General features: G+C 43.1%; 1 long non-coding RNA gene across 1 annotated transcript in view; it reads right to left on the bottom strand.

The window, feature by feature from the left end:
- Positions 1–6,190, bottom strand: part of LOC126252887 (uncharacterized) — a 65,644-nt gene extending 59,454 nt beyond the window's left edge. Inside the window, exon 1 of the long non-coding RNA XR_007545865.1 lies at positions 6,071–6,190. This is a non-coding gene — a long non-coding RNA (uncharacterized LOC126252887). The remainder of the gene's footprint in view (positions 1–6,070) is intronic.
- Positions 6,191–18,752: the final 12,562 nt, after the last annotated feature.

The raw sequence follows: 18,752 nt of genomic DNA, 5'->3' as shown, positions 1-18,752 counted from the left end.
GTGGCTTGGCCGAGCCCGGTAGGTTGCACGAAACGATCTGAAGGGAAGTATCTGGGTCCTGTCGGAGGTTGTGCAATTTGGTGTCACTGTCCTGTAAGTGGGCCAATTCGTCGAAATTAATGGGGGATGAAATTGCAGTGATACGTGATAGGTAGTCAGCCACCACATTTTCTGACCCTCGAATGTAACGGATGTCTGTTGTGTATTGGCAAATTAAGTCCATTTGCCGGAACCTACGTGGAGGGAGGTCAGTAGCAGGGTTACGGATAGCCTCCGCGAGGTGGCGGTGGTCCGTGAAGATTGTTATATTCCTTCCTTCAATGTCTGTGCAGAAATATTTTACAGCTTCATAAACTGCAAGCAATTCTCTGTCGAATGCTGACCATTTACGTTGAGCTGTAGATAATTTTTTGGAAAAAAAACGGAGTGGTTGAGTCGTGTCATTGACATGCTGTTGTAGGACTGCACTGATTGCGAAATCGCTTGCATCCGCTGTAATCAAGATGCAGGCATCTGGCAAAGGATGGGCGAGAGTGACACCACGTGCTAAAGCTGATTTAAGGTCTTCAAAAGCTCTCACCATGCTGTCAGACCACGGTACTCGGCGACTGCCTGAGGTTTGTTTTCCGGCCAATGCATCAGTCAAAGGGGCTTGAATTGCTGCCGCCATCGGCAGGTTACGACGGTAGAAATTGACAGCTCCTAAAAACCGGCGTAATTCGCGAAACGACACTGGGAGGGGTAGCTCACGAACGCAGTCAACCCGCTCCTGCGGGGGGCATATACCATCCGAGGAGACTGTGTACCCCAGAAAGGTGACAGCAGTGCAGCGGGGTTGTGACTTATCATTATTGATCTCGACTCCGTTACGTGTCAGTAAGTCCTGTATCGTGGCCAGGTGGAGTTCATGTTCCCTGTCAGGGGGGGAGAAAATTAGTATGTCATCGAGGTATGCGTAGCAGTATGTGCAGTTAAAAAGAAGTGAGTCTATAAAACGCTGCCAAGTTTGGACCGCGTTTTTGAGACCATAAGGCATGTAACAAAATTCGTACAGACCAAAAGGTGTGATTACTGCTGTCTTTGGGATGTCACTCTGTTCCATTGGTATCTGTAAATATGCCTTGCGGCAGTCCAAGACACTGAAGATGCATGCTCCGCTAAGTACTTGCGCAAAGTCTTGTATGTGAGGTATCGGGTAATTGTCTAATACCGTCCGCGCGTTGAGGCGACGATAGTCGCCGCACAGGCACACAGTGCCGTCCTTTTTGGGAACTAAATGTGTGGGGGAGGACCAGTTACTGTCCGATGGGCGAACAATGCCTGTCCTTAGAAGTTCCTCCACCGCGGCTTTAGCAAGGCGTAGTTTATGTGGTGGCAGCCGGCGCGCTTTATGGCGCACTGGAGGCCCATCTGTCGTGACAATTTTGTGTGTCGTGCCATTCGTAATAGCGTTCAGCTTGGTTGGCGAACTCATTTGGGGCCCGTCGTGAACGGGGATCGGTAGCACACGAGAGTCACTAACCTGATGTGCCAGGGAAGCAGTCTGCTTCGGTGTCAGCAAAGTTCCACGAGGTGCATCTCCGGTGTCAGGTGGTGGCGGCGTTGGCAGGCGTTGTCCGAGGCGTCGTGCCTCGATGAGGGCTTGCGTAGCCGATGATCTGGCACGGTTCCGTTCGACGTTGTGAGGACGGAGGTCGTCGACTGCAGGGCGTTCAGGCTGGAGATGGGCAGTGGAAATCGTGAGGCTGTCTGCCGATGAAGAGCACTTGATGGGAGCTGTTCCCAGGTCGTCGGGGAGCCGAGGGGGAGGGGGGGCCGAAGAGGCGACTGAACATGCAATGTGCGTGGACGAGGCGTGGTGCAATAATGCGGCTGACTGAAGATCTGGAGACAGTCCGAAGTGGAAAAGGAAGTCGATGCCTAATACTGGATCTTCGACATCAGCCACGTAGAAGGACCAAGTGAACTGTTTACCAGGTATGAGTTCAATAGGTAACTTGGCCAAACCCTGGACACGAAGTGTCGACTTACTTGCTGCTCGAAGGGACAGTTTGGTTGATGTCGTGTCCTTTACAGAAAATGTGGGGGGTATGACACTAACGTCTGCTCCGGTATCGACGAGAAAATACCGGCGCGAACCTACATCGAAGGCATACAGACGTCCTCGTGGGGTGGGGAATCTGACAGAATGCAATGTCTGTGGGCGCCCCTGCCTGTATCCGCGGGCCGTGGCGCCTACTGCGGCCCGCGTACGGCGTTTGGGAACGCGCAGGGCGGACGGCAGTTGCGAGCGGCGTCCCTGAAGGTGGTGTGAAACCAGTATATGCGTGAATCGGCTATACTCGTCCCGCCCGCCGAAGCGTCACGCGGGGGGAAGGCGGGGCGGGCAGGTGCTAGCCCGGTTGGGGTGGGGAGCGGCTGTTGCCGACCCGCTGGCGGTTCCCGGTCTTGGCCGCTAGGTGGCTGCTGTTCCGTGTGCTGTCCGCGATACGCGCGCGCCCGACCTCTACCGCCCGACGGTGGAAGTATACACACAGGGTTACCAACCTCGGCGGTGTTAGGCACTGTGCTGTGTCGAATAATGGCGTATGCCTGATCCGCCAGCCGTAGTTTATCCTCGAGTGACGCTGCGGTATGTGGAAGCAAATGTAACTGTAGTTCTTGTGGCAGCTTCACCAACCACAATGCCCAGAGCGCTAAGTTCGGCAGGATCTCGGTACCGACCTGTGCACGCAAGCGTCGCCACAGCTGTGAGGGTGTTCTGTCGCCTAAAGTCTCGTCGTAAATTATGTTGTGAATAGTATCGGCCGGCGGACGAGAGAGGCGTTCGATAAGTAATGCGCGAGCAGAGGCATATTTGTTGCTCTTAGGAGGGTTCAGCAATAAGTCACTGATGAGATCAGGGTGGTCGTGCAGGTGGTTCACTAAACACACGAAACGGGTGCTGTCGTCCGCAATACCGTGTATGTCCAACATGTTGTCCACCAAGGTAAACCACGTCACTGGGTTGTCCGGTTGTAACGGCGGCAGCTTTGGAAAACGGCCGGGGGCCAGTGTTTGCGGGGCTGCAGGAGGGGCACGAAACGCACGGGGATTCTGCACGGTGTTCACTGGTGCAAAATGTGCCTCAGTGGCAGGCGATGTGTTGCGTTGAACGTCCGTTAGCTGTGTAGGCGAGACGTGGTATCCGGTCCATGTAGGCATGGAATCTGTGCGGCCACACGACAAGCACAGCGCGGCAGGCGCGGGCGGGTCAACTGCCGGCGCAGCCGGAATCTCGAGCAGAGGCGCGAGATCGCGATTGAGCGCCGAGTGACGGGGCGGAACCACGGCAGGTGCGTCGCCCGAGATGTGTGCGGGGCGGCAGGACGGGTAGGCGTATAAATGGTCCGGCGCGGTTGGCGCGAGTGTCCCTTCGACCGGCGCGAAGGGGGGCATGTTAAACGGCAGCCGTGCATGTGGACCCAGAAACTGGCCAGCCGCGTGGTCCATGCTGTGCGGTAGAAACTCGGGGTTTCCGGGGTCCTGTGCTGAAGGGGCATTCTGTTGAGCGTAGAATGCCGTAGAAGGTGTCTGCGACGATGTGTACAGCGCCCGGTGTGGTATGCCGGCAGAGGTTAAAGTCGTCCGGCCAGGCGAGGCAAACACGGGAGATACGAACATTCCCGGTGTATTAGTGGCACACGGGGTGAAGCGTTGCGCTTCACAGTCGAATGTCCATTCTGTGGTCGCGGCGTCGTGCACTGCCGTAAAAACTGGAGGCTGCGACATTGTCTATTGGCGTGAAACCGGTGATACACAGCGAGCGACTGCAACGTATTTTCGCGATTCGGGGTCACCAATGTGGGTATTATGGTTATAGTGACGGTCACCGCACCAAAAATCCCAACTTATTACGATAAGGCACTTTTATTACGGTTTGTATATTTATATGAGCACCAGAAAAACAATGCACAATTTCAAGACACGTGTATCACTAATCAAGACGCATCCGGGACTGTCAAAGAAGCTCGAGTCCCCAAAGACCTCTTACTCTGCGCTTCGCCAGTGAAGTTCCTGGCAGTCGACTGTCGCCACACTTCCTTTCTAGAAATACTTACCCCCAAGCTATGCAAGGCACAATACTAACACCTCTTTCCTCTTTCTGAGCTCAACATCTCACTCATTATGGAGGGGTGCTGACTCAGTTTTTCGGCATAGCAAATGGGAAGTTGCGGTACAGAAAAGGGCCCAGAGATCACCAGTGTGTGTGTGTGTATGTGTGTGTGTGTGTGTCTGTGAGTGTCTCTAGTGAGTGAAGTGATATGAAACAATGTATGCATAGTGTGTGCAGTGACTGATAGTGAGATGTGAGTGAACAATGTGGCATTACATTATTTAATAAGTTATTTGTAAAAAAAAAAAACTATTGTATATCAGGAGTAAATCTAATGATTGTCTCTAACTAGAAGTCTGTAAATATATGTGTATATGAATTAGGAAAAATATATCTAAAAACAAAGATGATATGACTTACCAAATGAAAGTGCTGGCAGGTCGACAGACACACAAACGAACACAAACATACACACAAAATTCAAGCTTTCGCAACAAACTGTTGCCTCAACCGGAAAGAGGGTGGAGAGGGAAAGACGAAAGGATGTGGGTTTTAGGGAGAAGGTAAGGAGTCATTCCAATCCCGGGAGCGGAAAGACTTACCTTAGGGGGAAAAAAGGACGGGTATACACTCGCACACACACACATATCCATCCACACATATACAGACACAAGCAGACATCTCACAAGCAGACATATTTAAAGACAAAGAGTTTGGGCAGCAACAGTTATTTGCGAAAGCTTGAATTTTGTGTGTATGTTTGTGTTCGTCTGTGTGTCTGTCGACCTGCCAGCACTTTCATTTGGTAAGTAATATCATCTTTGTTTTTAGATATATTTTTCCTACGTGGAATGTTTCCCTCTATTATAACCATGTATATGAATTAGCTTATTTTAAATTGATCTAAATTTGTAAGTAGTTTGACATGTCCTATATCCTTGTAAAATGAAATCTATGGATGAATAAAGCTACTACTACTTCAACTACTACTACTAATCATCATTCATTTTCATCTGCTTACAGTAATCAAGCCATGATCTTGCTCTACAATTTATGCCCTCCTCCTGTCACTACCTTTACTTCTGTCTATAGCCAAACTGACTATTTCTTGATGCCATAGAATGTGTCTTTTCAACAGATTCCTTCCTTAAGTGTTATAAATTTATTTCTAGCCATTTTAATTTAGATCTCTTTATTAGTTATGCAGTATGCCCTTGTAATCTTCTGAATTACTGTCTATCAGAACATTTTTGTCCTTGTCTATACTGTTTGTCAATACTGTTGCACTTCCATACATGGCTACACTCCAGACAAATACTTTCAGAAGGGAGTTTCTAACACTTAACATTTATGTTTGATGTTAAAATATTTCTCTTCTTCAAAAATGGTTTTCTGTTTATTGCCACTCTGCATTTTATATCCTCCCTACTTTGGCCATAATTGGTCACTTTGTTGTAAGTAGCAAAATGCATTCACTACTTTTAGTGTTTCATGTTCTCATCTAATTCACTCAAATCACCTTATTTAACTGGAGTAGCCTTTGTTCCTATCCATTCCATTCAGTTTTATATTATTTATTTATTTTTTTATGGACCCACCAACTGAAGCCTTTTGCAAATGTCAAATCAATTTTTTACAAGTTTGTGCAAACAGTTCTGATAAATTTTATATGTACATAAGCGACTGATACACATGATACAAATATCAGAGTACCTAGTAAGGCACAGAATTTACAAGTTTTGTAGAAGGAGAGAGCAGATACATTTTATATAAGCATAAGTAATTACATATATGTGATATAACATCTCATCATCCAAATCATTTGCTGTCTCTGACAGAATTACTGTATCATTGGTGAGCTGCAAGGTTTTTACCTCTTCTTACTGACCTTTCCAAATTAGGTTATTAAAGACAAGCATTTAATACACTGCAATAATATATACAACATTATGATAAGGATATATGGCTACTCACCACACAGAGTATGTGTTCTGGCAGTATTCTGCAACACACAGTGCCCTATTATGGGCTGGATATAACACCAGCAAAATGGTTAATAGAAAATCGCCACCATCACAGCATTGGCCCAGGTAGTGTGTCATCAGAAATGGCACCAGATGGCTTATGTGCAGTTATACCGCCAAAGACGACTCAATACGTTGGTGCAGGGTTTGGAGAACATGAGTGCATTAAGGACTTCTTGTATTCAACATGTAAGCTGAAATAACAGAATAGCTGCATTGTTCAGCATGCAACATTTATACAAGGAGAATAGTTATCGTGGAAGGAATGGACTATCTTGATCAGGCTGATATAGTTGATCTGATTGCATATTCCAAATACAACTCAGGCAGTAAATATTTATTAATGGTAATTGAAATGTACTCCAAATATGCTTGGCTCACTACTCTCAAGACTAAAACTGGTATTGAGGTTGCATATGCACTTATAAAAATAGGCAGAATAATTATTGCAGTAGGATTATGAATCACGTACAAACTGACTTAGGTCTTAGGTTTCAAGAAGCTAAGGTGAAAACATAAGATGACTCAATACTCCACATTAATCATTACTCTACATTGGAAGCTTCAGTTGTGGAATGATGCAACAGAAATATTAAAGGTAAGATGATTAACGTTTCCCAGCACAAGATTCTGACAAATGGTTTGATATGGTGTAAGATCTAGTAAGTCAGTACAGTCACACAAAATACAGAACAAGTAATGTGAGACCTGTTGATGTAAAGAGATAATTTTGTCTATAGTTTATAATAAGATCAAGACAATAGATCCACAAAAAGATAAATTCAAAGTGAATCTTTTTTTAGAATTAGCAAACATAAGACAATTTTTGAAAAAGGCTTCAGACCAACTAGTGTACTGATATGTTCCAAATTTGAGCAGTTCAGGAAACCAGCCCACAAATATATATGCTGGAAGATTACATGTTGCAACAGCACAGAATAACACAAAATGAAATTCCCAGCCTCATATCAAATTGAAAAAAATCATGTGAATAAAAGGAAAGATAGGTTTAGTAAAATGTGTTTTTATGAAATGTCTGATGTTCTTTCAGTTATAACCTGTGATTGTGTAACAAGCAGTGTTGAACCACATGGGAAGAAAAAGATATTGAAAATGAGGTACAACATAGCCACATTCAATCTCAGGAAAAGAAAAAAGAAAAAAACCTCAACCGTTTTGTGGTCACTAGTAGTGATTTAAAATTAAGACTGCCTCACAATCCACCATTGGCTACAGTGAACAAAAAAGAAATAACAAACAGTGTCATCATGCAAAACAAAAATACCGGTATGCTAAAAACAGTAACTGTCAAATAGCAAGAACAGGTTAAATAAGTCCATTTCCAGACAGTCAAGACCCAAACTTAGCAGTAAAACCAGGTGTGAAATTTCTGGCAATGTCTTCTGTGAATCACAGGGTGACAACAGCGTCAACAACAAAGACTACTTTGAAACTTCCTGGCAGATTAAAACTGTGTGCCAGACCAAGACTCAAACTCCAAGAGATCCAAAATATATGCACAAGATTTAAAAATGTAACATGCATCACATAGCAGCTCAATATATCATGTTATAACAAATTATGACCACACCATCACAGCAGACATCATAAACGGTAACCTCTCAGATCATGTAGGTCAGACATTAGTGTTAAGCTTCCTTTTCCATGCTAACCTCTTCATCTCTGAGTAGCACTTGTAACCTAATTCCTGAATTATTTCCTGGATGTCTTCCAATCTTTACCGACTGAGGTGGCACAGTGTTTAGCACACTGGACATGTGTTTGGGAGGATGATGGTTCAATCCTGCGGCCGACCATCCTGATTTAGGTTTTCCATTATTTCCCTAGTTTGCTTCAGGCAAGTGCCGGAAAATTCCTTTAAAAGGACACAGCCAATTTCCTTCCCTAATCCAAGCTTGTGCTTCATCTCTAATGACCTCTTTGTCGACGGGACATTAAACACTAATCTCCTCCTCCTCTTCCAATCTTTGTCTTCTCCTACAGTTTTTATCCTCTACAGCTCCCTCTAGTACATTGTAAATTGTCCCCTGATGTGTTACCAGATGTCCTGTCATTCTGTCTCTTCTTGTCACTGTTTTCCATGCATCTCTTTCCTTACCAATTTAGTGGAGAACCACCTCATTCCTTACCTTATCAGTCCAACTAATTTTCAACATTCTTCTGTAGCACCACAACAAATGCTTCACTTCTCTTCCCAGTTTTCCCACAGTTCATGCTTCATTATCATACAATGCTATATTTCAAATGTACATTCTCAGAAATTTTTTCCTCAAATTATGGCATATGTTTGATACTAGTAGACTTCTCTTGGCCAGGAATGCCCCCTTTGACACTGCTAGTCTGCTTTTTATGACCTCCTTGCTCTGTCCATCAGGGGTTATTTTGCTGCCTAGGTAAAGAATTCCTTAACTTTGTCTACTTAATGATACCCATCAGCAAATCTTATCATTGATGTCCTTTCACTTAGAATTTTAATCTCACTCTTGAACCTCTCTTTTATTTATGCCATTGCTTCTTTGATGTACAGATTGAACAGTAGTGGCGAAAGACTTCATCTCTGCCTTACACACTTTTTAATCTTAGCACTTCATTCTTGGTCTTCAACTCTTATTGTTCCCTCTTGATTGTTGTACATACTGTACAGTATTCATCTTTCCCTGAAGCTTTTCCCTACTTTTTCTCAGATTTTCAAATTTCTTTGCACCATTTTACATTGTCGAATACTTTTTCCAGGTTGACACATACTATGAACATGTCTTCATTTTTTTCAGTCTGGCTTTTGTTTTGGGTAACAATGTCTGAAATACCTTTCCTAAAGCCAAGCTAATTATCATCTAACACACCTTCAATCTTGTTTTCCTCCTTCTGTGTATTATTCTTCACAGTAACTGGGATGCATGAGCTATTGAGCTCATTCTGTGATAATTCTTACACTTGTCAGCTCTTGTGATTTTCAGAATTGTGTGGACAATGTTTTTCCAAAAACCTGATGGTGTATCACAGTCTCACACATTCTACACAGCAGTGTGAATAGTCATTTTGTTGCCACTTCTCGCAGTGCTATTAGAAATTCGAATGGAATGTTATCTATCCCTTCTGCTTATTTGATTTTAAGCCTTCCAAAGCTCTTTTAAATTCTGATTATAATACTGGGCCCCCTATCTATTTCCTATTGCCTCCTGTTCCTTCTTCTAACACATTGTCAGACAAGCCCTGGCCCTCATAGAGGCCTTCAATGTACTCTTTCCACCTATCTGCTCTCTCCTCTGCATCTAACAGTGGAATGTCCACAGCACTATTGTAATATGAAATTCAAATCAAGAAAAATGTATGAACACAAGAGAATACCATCTGCAAACAATGTTGCTAAGTTAAGACATCGTTTGATGCTTGAAACTAGGGAGTCAATTATTACTACCATCGGGGGCAACAATAAATGGAATGTGTTCTTAGAGCTTCCGATTGGACACATAAGTATACTATCCCATTAAAAAAGTGAGCACTCAAAAAAGTTCTTCTTTAAAATCAAAATCTGTGCCTTTAGGTGTTAAACGAAAGACCTGAATGAAAAAATTGGAAACATGTAGATTGCACAGACTGTTTTCCTTCTTCTGTGTATTATTCTTCACAGTAACTGGGATGCATGAGCTATGGTGTATGTTATGAGTTATGTAAAGATCTACTCAAACCATAGAAATTTCAGTAATGCAAAGAAGTCACGAAATTAAAAGCAGAAAGAATTAATTAATAGATGTGAAGCTCAGATAATGTAAATGAAATCAGAAATAATGGAACAGAAACTAATAATAATAATATAAAAATAACTGCAAATAATGATATTTCTGACCCCCTTCTAGTTAGCAATATTTTTAATCATTATAGGTGTTGTCAAAAATGATGTCTGCATGAAACCAGATACTCATCATACATCTTATTCCACTTATGAACAGAATTGCAGTATGCTACCTGTAGTATGCACGGATGATGTTCTGTAGCTTATTGATAGGCTCAGAAACAAACAATCTACAGCATTGGATGAAATTTCTCCATATCTATGGAAGAAATACAAACCTGAACTAGTAAATTAGTTCGTCTAATAATCTGGCTTCTCAAAGACGGTGTATCCTGCAACAAGTTTGCTGTATCTTTGTGAATCTCTTAGGTCAAGACTCAGTTTGTACCTAATCATCAGTAATGCATTTCTTCAATGTTAACATCAGTTTATATTGTTTTAGGTTCTATGTCTGAACTAAATACCTTTCTGTGCTTTATTATCTGCCATTGTGCAACTTGCTGTGCGCACTAACTGTGAAATTTGAAGTCAATATTATTATTCACTGTGAGACTTTATACGATAATGTGCACTGTGTTTGTCACTGTCATACTTTGTTGTAGGAGGTTGTGAATGTCTCCCTGTTAACAACAACTTATTGTGAAACTAGATCTGGTCATCGCAATGCTTGGGGTGGTGCTGACCAACCACCAACAGTACTTGTATTTTGTCAGCTGTCATCCCTTTCACACCAAAAAATCCCTCCCACACAGCCTGGCTACCAGTGGATGACATATCTGCAGTGACAAGAGTTCCCTTGACCAGTATACTGGAGGTCTCACAAAGGCTTTCTCAGACAGACACTATCCTCCAGACCTAGCCAACAACAGATTTCTGATGTCATTTCCCCACATATGCCCAATCCTCCCACCGGCTCCAAGAACCAGCTACAAAGGAGAAACTCCTTCATCATCCAGTACCAACCAAGACTGGAACAACTGAACCACATACTTCATCACAGCTTTGATTATCTATCATCATGCCCTGCAATTAGGGGCACTGTACCCAAGATCCTTCCCATCCCTCCTGAAGAATTGTTCCATCACCCATCCAACCTCCACAACATCCTAGTCCATCCCTATGCCACTCCCAATCCCAACCCCTTGCCATAGCGACCATACTATTGTGGAAGACCCAGGTTCAAGACCTGCTCATCCCACCCACCCAGCAACTCCTATTCCATCCTGTCACAGTCTTATTCCACCCCATCAGAGCCCAAGCCACCTGTGAAAGCTGCCACATCATATACCAGTTCTGCTGCAGTCACTGCATGGCTTTTTATATGGGTGTGGTTACCAACCAGCTGTCCATCAGGATAAATGGTGACTGCCAAACTGTGCCCAGACTACACAGTGGTATGACGTGCAGCTGAAATATTGTGCTTGATTTCAATGGCTTCTTCTCAACCCAGGCCGTCTGGATCCTCACCTCCACTACCAGCTTTTCTAAACTGTGGAGGTGGGAGTTATCCTTACAAAACATTCTTCGCTCCTGAAGTCACCCCAGCCTCAACTTACAGGAACATACTGTCCCCACATCCTCCATCCAACAGTTTCTGCCCCCTCTCTCCTGTCATCTTTTCAAAATTTGCCTACTCTCACCCAGATTGTTCACTGCTCTCTGCCGGCACACCCACCACTCTTTTGCCCTTCTCTGCTCTTCTCATTTCTGCTCCCTGATTATTTTACCATGAAAACAAGAATTTGTAATCATCTTTGTATCACATTTCATGCATTTCAATTATAGGCGGTTAATGATAACGCTTTTTGTTATCATCAACAATTTCTGTAATTGTAATTAGTAAATTTCTTGTACACAACAATTCATCAGTTGTTAGCAAGGGTATATAAAACATGTGAGAAATGGTGTCTGAGCTGCAGTATGTTGTAAGAGCTGGAGCAGCACTCTGTGACATAATAAATTGTTCACCTACAACAACAACAGACTTTTCATGTCTTTTGAGAACCATGGTGTTCTGAGGCTCACTTTCACTTAAGAAACTTACAGAAAACATCAACTGCAGTAAAGCATTGAAATGAAGATAAGTTCTTGTCAACATTTATTATTTTTAACAAATTGAGTTTCATGCACCAGATTTCATGAACATTTATTTCAGCTGCCATTGACAAAATTAATATTTCATAAAGACATTTACTTTGAATTATCCCCAGCAAGATGATTACATCACACTACATCAAAGATACCAACCACTTCTCTCACTAACTCCCCACCATACCCACCCATTTACTACCTGAATTTCTACTAGTCACTTTTGTCACTACCTCCCTGCACAACATCCCTCGTGTCTGTGGTTGTGCCAGTATTGAACATCACCTTTCCTAATGTCCTTCAGACCAAACCCACTACCTCATTCCTCATACACCCTACTAACTATATGCTAACACACAACTACTGATCCTTTGAAGTGGAGTTTTACAAACAAATCCATGGCACAGCCATGAATATCTTCATGATTGGGACTTAGAGCCAAGACAATGTATCCTCATTCCTTCATGACCTCAACACCTTCTCTCCCATCCGCTTCAACTGGCACCACCTCAAATCAGCGTACCATCATCTTGGACATTGACCTCCACTTCTTAGATGGCTCCATCAACACTTCCGTCTACATTAAACCCACCAGCCACCAACAGTATTTGCATTTCAACAGCTGCCATCCCTTCCACACCAATAAATCCCTCCCATACAGTGTAGTCACCCAAGGAAGGACATATCTGTAGTGACAAGGACTCCCTAAACAATGGCCTTCACAGACAGGCATTATTCTCCAGACCTAGTCTGCAAACAGATTTCCTATGCCATATCCCCATACACCTGCAATCTTCCCACCACCCACAAAACCAGCTACAAAGAGTGCCCCTGTCATCACAAAGGACCACACTGAACTGGAACAACTGAATCACATCGTTTGTCAGTGCTTTGCACTGCCCTCTGCCGAAGCACCCAGCAGTCCCTTCCCTTCTCTGCTCCTCTCCTTTTCCACTCCTCACCCTGTTCTTCCACAGCCTCCTGAAGCTGTGCCTGGCAGTTTTGTCCTACCATTTTGTTTTCCCTACTTACTCCACTAGACAGTGCTCTTCTCCCCCCCCCCCTCCCCCATCTGTAGCCTGCTATCCATCTCCTTTCCCTGCCCCATTGTTACTGCTTTCATTCATTGCGACAATTGTAGTCTGCCCAGAGTGGCTGGAAATAGTGGTCATGTGGATGAGGTGTGCCTGCTTGTATTGATGTGTGTGTGTGTTCTCCTTTCTTTTCTGAAAGAAAGCTTTGACCAAAAGCTCAGTCTTTTTGTTGTGCCAGTTCGCAACCCTTTCATGTTTTTATGGTGAGTAGCAATCTATCCTTTTCACAGTTGTTGATATTCCATTATTCACTTTCTATTGTTGGAAAGCTTTCCTAGTAAATAGCTGTTTTTATTCACTCAGTGAATTATAAGCAACAGACTGTTATTAGGGATGTACCACTATTATATGTTAAGTATCATTTGAAAATAGTATTGAGAGTTCTGGCAGAATGTAAATAATGTAGGAGTAAATGAAACTGTTTATCAAATAGTGAAGCTCTGAGTTGCTGACAGTCATACTTAAAAATATTAAACTTTACTACCTTTTGGATGAGTCATTTTTTCAGATGGTGTACACGTAACTATATATGCCCCCCTCCTCCACTCACACACACACACACACACACGCACACACACACCTGTACAATTGTACTGTGACAGCTGAATGCATAATGGTGGTACAGCAATTCTCAGGTAGACTGTCGCAATTGTGTTGGTTTGGGAGAAAGGGGGAAGGTCCAACAGAGTCAAACATCCTGCTGAACACAACATGTTGGATTGCAGTAGCTGCTCCACAACCTGTGCTGTCCATTTCCTTCCCACCAGTGCCGGCTTTCTGAACAACATTCATGAGAGTTATTCCTACAACACATTCTTCATTCCTGCCATCCTCCTGGCCTCAGTCTGCACCAAGAAACAGCACCAGCATGCTCTTTGCAACAGTCTCCCCTTCCTCTGTTCCATCATCTCCTCGAAGTCCATTCCTCCATGTCATCATCATTGTGCACTGCATAAACTAACAATTTCCAGTACCCATTTGTTGCACCCTTATTGTGTGCATCTACCACCTCTCCCTCCCACTTTCCTATCTCACACACCTCCTGCCCCCACCTCCTTTCTCCCCTCACCACTCCACCTCCCACAGCCCCTAACCCCAGTCTACCTCCCGATTTGCATTCCTAATATAGTGTATTCAGTTAGCACACTGTAGCTGTAGGTGTGTGCGTATGTGTGGGTGGGTGCCCGGGGGGGGGGGGGGGGGCGGCATGTGCAAGAATGTGTATTAGTGTACTAGAGTTTGAGAAAGGATTCATCCAAAAGCTAGCAAAGTTTCATTCCTTCGTGTGTGTTTGTCGATGACTGATATTTCCCACCTGCTATAACTTAAGTATGATGTTTGCCATCAGATTGATGGCACAGGCAAAGAAATGTGAATTAAAAAGTATGAAGACCTTTCTTGGAAGTAGTATTCTCACACATTCACACAACAACTCACACACATATGGCTGCTGTCTTCAGGCCTAAGACCTGACTGTGCGGTCAGGTTCCAGACCAGAGGCAGTAGCCACGTGTGTGTGAGTTATTGTTGTGTGAATGTCGATCAGTTCTACTTCTCAGGAAGAACTGTTTTGGCAAGCTTTATTTCAGTATTCTTCTTTGTTGTGCCTGTCTGTGACAGTGTCTCTTCTATGCGGTGAGTAATAATCTATCATTTCAATATTGCTGTTATTCTGTCCTGGAATTTTCCTGGTCAAAATGTGAATTTAAAGAAATTTAAAATAGTTAACCAAAACCTTGAGTTCTGTACCCTCTTAAGGGATGTTGTTCTTAAACTCACATTCCAAGACAGGTACTCCCTAATTGTATTTGTGGTTAACAGTAACAATGAATTTAAGATGAACTTTGAAATTCACAACCACAATACTAGAAGTAACACTTATTTCCACATGTATTACACTTTCTTATGTTGGTACAGAATAGAATTTCATATTCTGATAAAAAAGCCTCTAACTGACTTGAGCATGTGACCTTTGACTTTCATGGACAAGTGCTCTGCCAACTGAGCTACCCAAGCATAACTCATGACCTGTCCTCACAGCTCTAATTATGCCAGTACCTTGTCTCCTACTTGCCAAACTTCACAGAAGTTCTCCTGTGAACTTTGCAAGACAAGCACTCCAGGAAGAAAGGGTATTGTAGATACATGACCTAGTCACAGCCTGGGGGATGTCAAGTAGAGCTCTTGCCTGTGAAAGGCAAAGGTACAAATTTCAAGTCTCGGTCTAGTACACAGTTTCAATCTGCCAGGAAATTTGATATCAGTGTATACTCAACTGCCAAGTGAAAATTTCATTCTGGTAACATCCCCAGACCGTGGCTAAGCCATGTCTCCACAACATCCTGTCTCCCAGGAGTGCTAGTCTTCCAAGTTTCGCAGGAGAGCTTCTGTGAAGATTGGAATGCAGGAGACAAATTCCTGGTGAAAGCAAAGCTGTGAGGATGGGTTGTGTGTCATCGTTGGGTAGCTGAGTCCTTAGAGTACTTGTCTGTGAAAGGCAGAGGTCCCAAGTTCAAGTCTCGATCCAGCAAATAGTTTTAATCTGCCAGTAAGTTTCATATCAGTGCACATCCTGCTGCAGAGTGGAAATTGCATTCAGGAAAGATTATCTTATTAGCCACTCCTTCTACAATTTATTACAATATTTGGAATCAGGGACCTAAATTCTGTTTAATAGTAATGTTCACATTAAACAAGTTCATAACACCTAGTAATAGTTGTTTCTCAAATTACTGAAGTTATATAAATACTTTGTATGAAGCAACAGATAAAAATGGTAGATAAGTAGTGTAAGATGAGGCATAGTGAAGTTTTTAAAGTACAAAATATAAATATATAACCTAAATGTAATTCATATGGTTATCAGTGTGAGTAGATTAAAACTGTGGCAACCCACCATGTTACCATTCATCTTCTTCTGACTTCTATCATGACTTGGTCTGGCTTTGTACTCTGAATTCGTATGGAATAAACGAATTGTATTCACATTAAAACGTTTATAAATTTGTGCTTGTTTTTATTTGTTTGGGTATTTACTATATGTGTGGCAGTCAGGGTGATTGTACTTTCATATGGGTTTCTTGGGAAGTTGACAATGGTGACCAGTGCATCCTTGGGAGCGAACAGCAGGAACACATGACGTATTGGACAGGATACTGACTGGACTACTTACAAAGCCACAGCAACTGCTGTCCCATCCATCTCTCTTTCAAGGCTATGATGAGTCTTCAGAGGAGTGGGACCCACACAAGAAGTTCTTATGGCACCATTTTACTACCTTCAAGGCTATGGATGATAATACTATCAAGGCTCTTTTTCTCTCATGGATTTCACCCCACATGCATCACTTGTTAGGAAAGTTGGCTCACTTCAGGCACCCTGTTACCTGTTGTTTAACAAAATGTGTTGCTTCCTGTCATCACGTTAGCAAGGATAGAGTTTTATCAGTGCAGGAAACAACCTCATCAATCGTGCTTGGGCTGCAGACTTGTAGGGTCTCAGTCAGAAGTACTGTTTTGTTACCTCCCAATATAAGTAGTCTTCCATTGACACTATGGAACAGTGTGCATGACAGTTTGGGGATACCTCCTTGGAAAAGGCCCTTTCTGTTGTCCAATCATTTAAATTTTCTAAAGTTTCTCGTACACCCTACTGGATTTATGGTGGAAGCAGCCACTATCAACTTGGATGATGGCAGGCACTTGGTTTCAGGCACGTACTTGGAGGTAGAAATCGTGAAGGTGCAACTTGCCTGTAAATGGCACATGGCATAAACACATCCCCAGCATGCCGTTTCCTGCAAACCATTTCTGTCATGCCCCACATTTTTTGTTCAACATGACCAACCAGGTTGTCCCAATTTCTTGCTGTTGGAAGAAAGGAATATACAATGGTATGTCAGGCATTGTCCTCTCATGCGGCACCATTGGCCTGTCTACCAATGAACATTAATGTCTTCAGCCCTACACGCGAACAACCTTGGTTTTTAACAAGTTATTCATCAATGTGTGTTTCAGAGGTAAGCCACTTCAGTTTGAAGTAGATATGAGTGCAGCAGTGTCTCTTATTAATTATCACATGTATCTGTTTCTTGGTGTAGTGCCAGTGTCTCCAGCGACACACTGTCTTATAAGTTACAGTGGATGACAGAGTACCATTCTTGGATAATTTACAGGAGAGATGGCTTACAAGCCAGTGGTCCACTCATTAACTTTACTTATGACAGATAGTGCTTTTGTGGAAAACTTGTTTGGCTTCGATGCTTTCACAGCATTTTGGTTCACAGTGTCTGATTCAGTTAATCTTGTTTCTGACCAAGTAGCCTACTTTGCAAGAGCTTTTTGGCCAGTTTTTCACTTGGGCTTGGCAAGGCAAAGGATTATAAGTCTCATATTACCCTTAAATCAATGGGACACCTTTGTTTGCTTTTGGCCAGGCTGATGCAGCTGTTGCTACATGATCAGTTGATGGAGGAGCTCAAAAGGCTGATGACTTTGGATGTCATTGAACCTATTTTGCCCAGATGATGGGCTATGCCATTTGTAATTATCAAGAAACCATCTATGTCTTTGCAATGATTTTAATGTTACAATTAATACACAGGCTGTGATTGGCCTGTACCCTGCATCATCAGGAACTGGTAATGAAACTGATGGGAGGACACTGTCATTCCAAACTGGATTTATTTGAGGTACATCTGCAGCTTCTGCTTGATGAGGAATTTCAGCAGTTATTTGTTTTCAATATCCCTTATGGTTCTTACAAGGATAAAAGTTTGGTCTTTGGGGTGTCAAGCTCTCCAGCTCTTTTCCAACATTTCTTGGAACAGCTTACACAACATGTTCCCTGTTGTATCAACTATCTGGAGAAACTGTGATCATATGACCCTCCACTGAGGACCATCTGTGGAACATTATGATTCTGTTTCATACACTGCAGGACATGGGTCTCAAGTGCAATTTGGATAAATCTCATTTCTTTCAACAACCACCATTGTGCATCCTCTTATGCACTTACTAAAGAAAAGTGTCCATTTGTCTGAATGACTATGTGTGACCAAACATTCATAACTGTGGAAGGTAGGTTTCATCAGTCCCTTGCCTCATTTCAGTTGAGTAAGCTACTTGTCTTAGATGCTTGCCAGTTTGGGCTAGGGGCCTTGCTGGACCACATATGCAGTCAAGAAGGTTTCCAGTGTTTTTGTAGGGCATGAAGTTTCATCTTGCCATAGACCACAAGGCCTTTAGATTCTCTCTTTGACCCCAATCTGCACCTACCAGATAAGACAGACCACAGACCACCCTACTCCTCAGCCATTATCTTTATGAGATTCACTCCTGCTAGATGGCTGAGTATTCCAATGTAGATGCTCTCTCATGTATTTGTGTGGGTCCAAACCCGGGCTTCAACTAGGAGGAAATACTTTGCTTTTATCTCAGTGAGGAAGTTCGGAAGGCACTGAATGGTTTTCTGACTATGAGCTCTTATATCACTCATGCTATCAACATGGATCCTGTTCTCCACCAAATAGAGCAACACATCAAGTGAGGGTGGCCTGAACAAACTCAAGGCTGAGTGTTGGACCCTCTTTGTAATTATTTTGTACTGCACCATGGACTAATTGTCATTGATGGAGT

This window comes from Schistocerca nitens, chromosome 4 (assembly GCF_023898315.1).
Source record: "Schistocerca nitens isolate TAMUIC-IGC-003100 chromosome 4, iqSchNite1.1, whole genome shotgun sequence".
NCBI classification, from domain to species: Eukaryota; Metazoa; Arthropoda; class Insecta; order Orthoptera; family Acrididae; genus Schistocerca; species Schistocerca nitens.
Note: the sequence above shows the minus strand (reverse complement) of the source record. Positions and strands in the feature narration are given on the sequence as shown.